The sequence below is a fragment of the Falco rusticolus genome, chromosome 3 (assembly GCF_015220075.1).
Source record: "Falco rusticolus isolate bFalRus1 chromosome 3, bFalRus1.pri, whole genome shotgun sequence".
Lineage (NCBI taxonomy): Eukaryota > Metazoa > Chordata > Aves > Falconiformes > Falconidae > Falco > Falco rusticolus.
In genome coordinates, this window is record NC_051189.1 from 29,777,649 (window position 1) to 29,783,648 (window position 6,000).

Sequence of the window (6,000 nt, forward strand, 5' to 3'; positions counted from 1 at the left end):
CCAAGAAGGGTGCTATTAGCTTGCATGGGCCATCACAACACACTTGGAGCTCTCTTATCTCTACGCAGTGCTGTAGCTGACAACATATACATATTTTTTGACTTCCCTGCGATGACTTTGGCTCCGCGTGAGTTTAGAAGAGCCACAGGTTTTCTTGCAAGTGTGTTGCCACTGATAGTCTTTAAAATTTCTTGCTGTGTATTTTTCTCTTTAGCTGCCCACCGTTTAAGTCTCCTCTTGGCCCTATTAATATCTACCCTGCGTTCCACCTGCCATACACCATAATCCTTCCAATTGCATAACCTGTAGGAAGTAGCCATCTAACCATGCTTTCTCTTTTCCTTATGAATTCCAGGAGATGGATTCCTTTTGTGCTTCAGGTATGTGGCGGTAAGTTGCCTCCTTGTGAACTGTTGAAAACTCCATATTTCCAATTTCCAGTCTCTTTCACCGGAAAACTTCAAATAAGAGCACAGTGATGCCTTTGGCATGGACCTTCTTTGGGGTCCAGAGTGGACAGCTGGCTGAAAGAACAGTCATTTCTGTCCTCAAATGGAGATCTCGCACTCTAGCACTGGGAGGACCTTGATACAGGCCATCCGGTATTTGATTTCATGTGCTGAGGGAAGGGAATGTTAAGTTGTATATTTTTTTCATTCTGTTTCCCATGTGTAACATTACAAGCACATGTGATCCTCCAATGAAAAAAAAAAAAAACCCCACACAAAAAAAAGAAAAAACAGCCTAATGGACTTTTAGCAAACTTTCTACTTTCATTCATGCTCAGTTCTGCTTGTATAGCCAGAAAAAGTTGCAAGATTTGGTGAGCTGATTCCTGGGCATCATCCTGGATGATGGAGCCTTCTGCCTGCACAGACTGCTGCCTGCCTTTCCCTTCTATATAATCAGCGTGTTGATCCCATGAAAGCATCGAGCTTCATTCATCACACTTTGTAAGGCACTATAAAACACATCTCACCAGCTCCTCCTGGTACTAAGTAGTTTTTTTATCAGTGAAACAAAGTTTTCTTGCTCACCTCCTGGCTATTCCTCCCTGGGACAGAATCACAATGGAGTTTTACTTAGTGACAGAAGTTGAATGCTTCCTGCTTTTAATGTTTATTTAGTAAAACATTTTACATTCCTGGAGAGATACCGGTCTGTCATTAATGGATTCTTGGCTTGATGCCAGAAGCTAATAGTTTTATTGGTCGTCACAGCACAGTTATGTGATTTGGGTAACTGCGCTGAGCTGCGCCTTCCTCTTCTTTTAGTTCTGACACCCAAAAAAGTGCACTGAAGGAGGGCCAGCCAGCAGGGTCTGCAGAGGGGGCAGAGGTGAGGGACTGTGCCCTGCCAAGCTTTGTAAGGGCTGTAGCTTGGCTCCTGGCAGGCAGCTTGAGACCTCCACGGCCCCAGGGATGCTCTGACCACACGTCCCCGGTGACACCCTACCCAACTCCTGCCCTCCCTGTGCCTGGTCACCAGTGGGCAGAGCCGAGTGCCAGCCGGGGGCTGCAGGCAGGGAGGGCTCTGTAGCTGCAGATGTGGGAGCGTATGCTTGGAATACCTGTCTCCTTCAACCTCATTTTCCATTTGTAATTAAGATCAAGCCACTTCTTTCTTAGAGCCCCTTCCTCCATTAGTCTCTGTGACAAGAGGGAAGGTGGGAACATCATTATTTGTAAATGGGGGCTTGCATTTGTCTTTCAGCTGGAGAAGTCAGGGTGTTATATACGTACATATGCATTTCAAGGGTATGACGTAGCTGGAGAAAAATGAGTACTTTGGTGCTACAGGTCAAGTTTATTTAACACTGCAATGTTTTAAAACAGGGTGATGCCATTTCAATTGAATGTCCCAGAATGTTTTGCAAGGTAATCGTTTTAAGAAACTTTTCAGAACTACTTTTGCAAGTCAGGCACATATTGCATAAAACACCCTGGCAATAAAACAGTATGTGCCAGAAAAATGAAGCTGGGGGCTTTACTAGAAATGAGGGAAGCAGTAATATTCTTTTCAGGACAGTCTGGTTTGTAACAACATGTTATTACATAAGCCAGCACTACAGCTTGTTCCATATTTCTTTTGCAACATTTGTGTTTTGATTCTCTCTCGCAGCAGCCTTGTGATACGATTGCAAGGGACAATGAGAAGAGGGCAAAAAGCAAAGGGGGCTCTTGAATTACAGTACACATTCAAACCTGCTTGCAACTCTTTCCCTTTCATCTGCAGCATTTCCATTCCTGCTCTCTCTTTGTGTTTCCCACTCATCAAATCCAGCTCCACAGCTAGGGTGAACTAAGACCCGCAACTGGACTTTAAAGCAAATAGTTGTAGGGGCCAAAGAGGCAAAGAATATTTAAAAAATTAATTATGGCTAGTTCTCTTGGCATTGCAGCCTCTGGATTTGTAAAACTGTGAGATTTCTTTTGATTATTGAAAGTTTTGCAAGTTTGGTGTTTTTGTTGTTTTTTTTTTTCCTCAGAACCGTTGGTTATTTGATCCTTTTCTGTAAAGAAATATTTGAAAAAGCTGTGGCACAATTCTGTCTCATTCTGTTTCTAGGAAGAATGGAAATTGGAGGAAAGAAGTTTCCAAGGCGAGTGTCAGATTCTGATCTCTTTTACAGAAGGGCAAATCCAGAATAATTCAGTGCAGTTACTTTAGATTTATGCTAGCATAAATAAGATAAGAATTTGGCTCTGGGAATCTCTGTAGCTCCCCATTTGCTCATCTAACAGCTGGCAGCTTGCTTCTTGCTATTCCTCTCGCTTTTTGTGCTGATTTGTCTTGCCTGGTGCTCGTCAGGGCCAAATGAGCTTGGGAGTTAGTTAAACGAGCAAATGTGTTTCGCACAACATACAACTATGAATGGCTCAAGATCCTTCACATGATCATACATATTTGAGATTTCCCAAAGGCCAGAAATTAATGGCTAGTAAATGGATAGAAATATTACTTCACACAGTATGTAGTCAACCTGTGGAATTTGGTGCTACAGGAGGTCACTGATTCAAATAATGTGTCAGGATTTGAAAAATGGCTGGATAATTTTGTGTCAATTAATTACACTTGGAGCTGGGCAAGCAAAGATTGAGGTAAGCAGACCTCTTGCACCAGCATACACATGAACTCCCCTGCAGAGACCAGGGAGGAATTTTCCCCTCATGCATGGTTGTGCCCAGTTGGCAAAGTCAGCTTTGCCTGCTTTCCTCTGCCGCTCCATGGTGGGAGCGGCGGAGGGCAGCGGGTGAAGCAGAGGTTTGCAGGGCTCTGTCTGCTGCAAAAACTCAGATCCCAACACCTCCTGATTTTGAAGGAACTGGGATCTAGATCTAAAGCCAAGCCATCTGCAGTTTCTTCACCTGCTTTTGGTGCTCATCGAGTGTCATCCGTGGGCTGGGACTGGTATGCACACACTCACTGACGGACACACAGACAGAGAACAAAATACACGTAAGCTGATGCACTGACTACTGTCTGTATTTACAAATTAAGTCAGACAACAAAATCTCTTCCAAACTATTTTAGAAAAGGAGTAGCCTAGCCTTAACCCATGGGTTGCTATTTAAGCATTTAGACGTGTGATCTACTCAACCCCTTGGGAGTTTCCTAGGGAAGGCACCAACCTGCTCAGTGCAGTTTCCCGGCCGTAGGTGTCTGGTGCCATTTGAGAGGTAAGGCATCTGCTGGTGGTTGATGGGGAGAGGCGTTATGGGAAGCTGTACTCTCCAGCTGCTTGGGGTCAGGTGGGACTGGCTGGAGCATCTCAAACAGCCCAGTAGCCCTAAACACCAGTGCTGAGGCAATTAAATCTTTCTTACTGTGAACATACATCCTACTCGGTGTATCTCCAAAAGGGAGCTAAGGTGGTTTTCCATGACTGCAGAGGGCTTCCTGGCACAGTGCTGGTCATTGCCCAGGGCATGGCCAAGGGGGCTAGTGACAGAGGTACTGTGGGGCCAGTCCCACAGTAGATCCGGTCTTGCAATATGGATAGTATTGTCTGCAGGCCTTAGGACTAGGTCTAGGTCTAACCAGGAGTGCAAGCATGCCCTCAGAAGTACAACTGTTTGCAAACCTGCCTTTCTAAAAAAGCTAGCTAAATCACACGGCAAAGAAGAAAGGTTGGGAGGGTTCCCACTAGCAGTGGTAGTAAAAGACAGGAGCTCTGAGAAGGTACTTCAGTGAAGGCAGCAGGTAGGTGTGATTTGGAGTCCCTGGAGGCAGCATAGTCCTGTACTCTTGTTTTGCAATGTTCCACTTTTTGTGGAGGTCCTTAGAGAGGTGAACCCCACGGTAAACAGAAGAAATCTTCCAGCCGTCTTCAGGAAAAGCTGCAGGCAGTTACATTTCATAGAAAAAAAGTTGTATTTTAGAATTGCACAGCAGAGGTGCATGACTGACAGCAGCGCATGGAGGGAGCCTGAGGACTGCACAGGATTGCATATCACTGGATTTTGGTCTGTGATACATACACAGAGTCATTATTTTTTATTACTGACTGCTCTGACTGCATTAAACACCTGAACAATAAAGACGTTGTGGCTTCCTGTCACAGCCAGAAAAGTGATGTCAATGAGAAATCTGTCCTAGCTCCTCTCAAACAAACAGCTTTGCCTTTGAGATGGCCAGAGGAATTTGAGTGAGTCTGTTCGGCAATTGCAATGCTCTTATTTGGTCAGATTCAGACCAGGAAAAAACCCTCTTCACACACAGAAGGACTTCCAAAGAGGTTTATGCAAATGGAAGCTCTCTCACTTGACTTAGGGGAGCTGTGACTTGGCTGGTATTTAGAGAAAATCCTCGCTTTTCTGTCTGGAAGCTTGTTAGGAGAGCAGATCACCACATGGTAGCTATCACTTCTGGACAAGCTCTGCCCTTACCGTCTTCTCTAGGTTCAGCTCAAAATGAGTCTGCAAGCAACCTCAGCATTTCGAGTAATCCTTTGAACTGTTGATCAAAGAAATCATGACATTTCTGCTTTGCTCAGTACAGCTAGGGACAGCTAAACACTCTGAGATGATCTTTTTGGCAAGTAGGAAAACTCTTTCTGCTGAAGTTGCCCATGATGAAGCCTGCAGCTGTGGTGAATAATCTCTGGATTCTCAATCCCTTGCAGATGCAGACACAGGCCTCCTCCCCTCTGTAAGCAACGACCTCTGTTTTCCTCTGCTCCTTTGTCAACTGTGAACAGAGACCTGCCAGCAGCTGCAATATACTCACAAAAAACGCCCCAAACAAAACCCAACAAACCCAAAGGTCTCCACACACCTCTGTCCCCCAAAGCAGCTGTTCATAAATGTCCTGCTTTTTACTATGTACAAAATATCGAAGTACCTGCAACTTAACATTTTGTCAGATGCTGAGCGCCTTCAGCTGGTGGGGCTTGGAGGTCCACGGTGGCAGTGCATGGCTAATGAACCATCTCCTTGGCCTTGCACAGGTTGGACCTGAGAGAGCTAGTTGCACCAGCAAGCAGATCCACTTGGAACCTAAGAGATTCCCACACACGTTCAATTGAATTCAGACATCCAGAAACTCCCATTGCGTCTCTCTTGTGTTTATGATCTTTCCTCCCAGAGATGTACTAAAGTAGATGTGGAGGTGGTACCCATGGACAGAAAAAGTGTGACTCCAATGAGTTCATCTAAAGAACTAACCAGAATGAAGCATTTGCAGTCCAGCTGAACAACGCTTAAAAGCCTTGTGAAATGCTTCACAAAATCACAGATTTGTCAAAAAATACCATTGTGGAACATTTTGCTAAAACACAGCAGTACCTAAATGAAGCTGCTGAGTAAGTTCGTCACATACAGAAGGAATTTCGCCTTCCTTGGAAAGAGCCTGGGATACCAGAGACTGAGATCCAAGTCCCTCAGCCAAGCTAGAGAGTCCAGGTCACCCTGTGGGGCCACCAGATGTCCTGTGAGTCTGTTTTTTCACGAAAACTTTCATGGACAAGGTAGTATTTTGATTTCATTCTACAGAGAACTG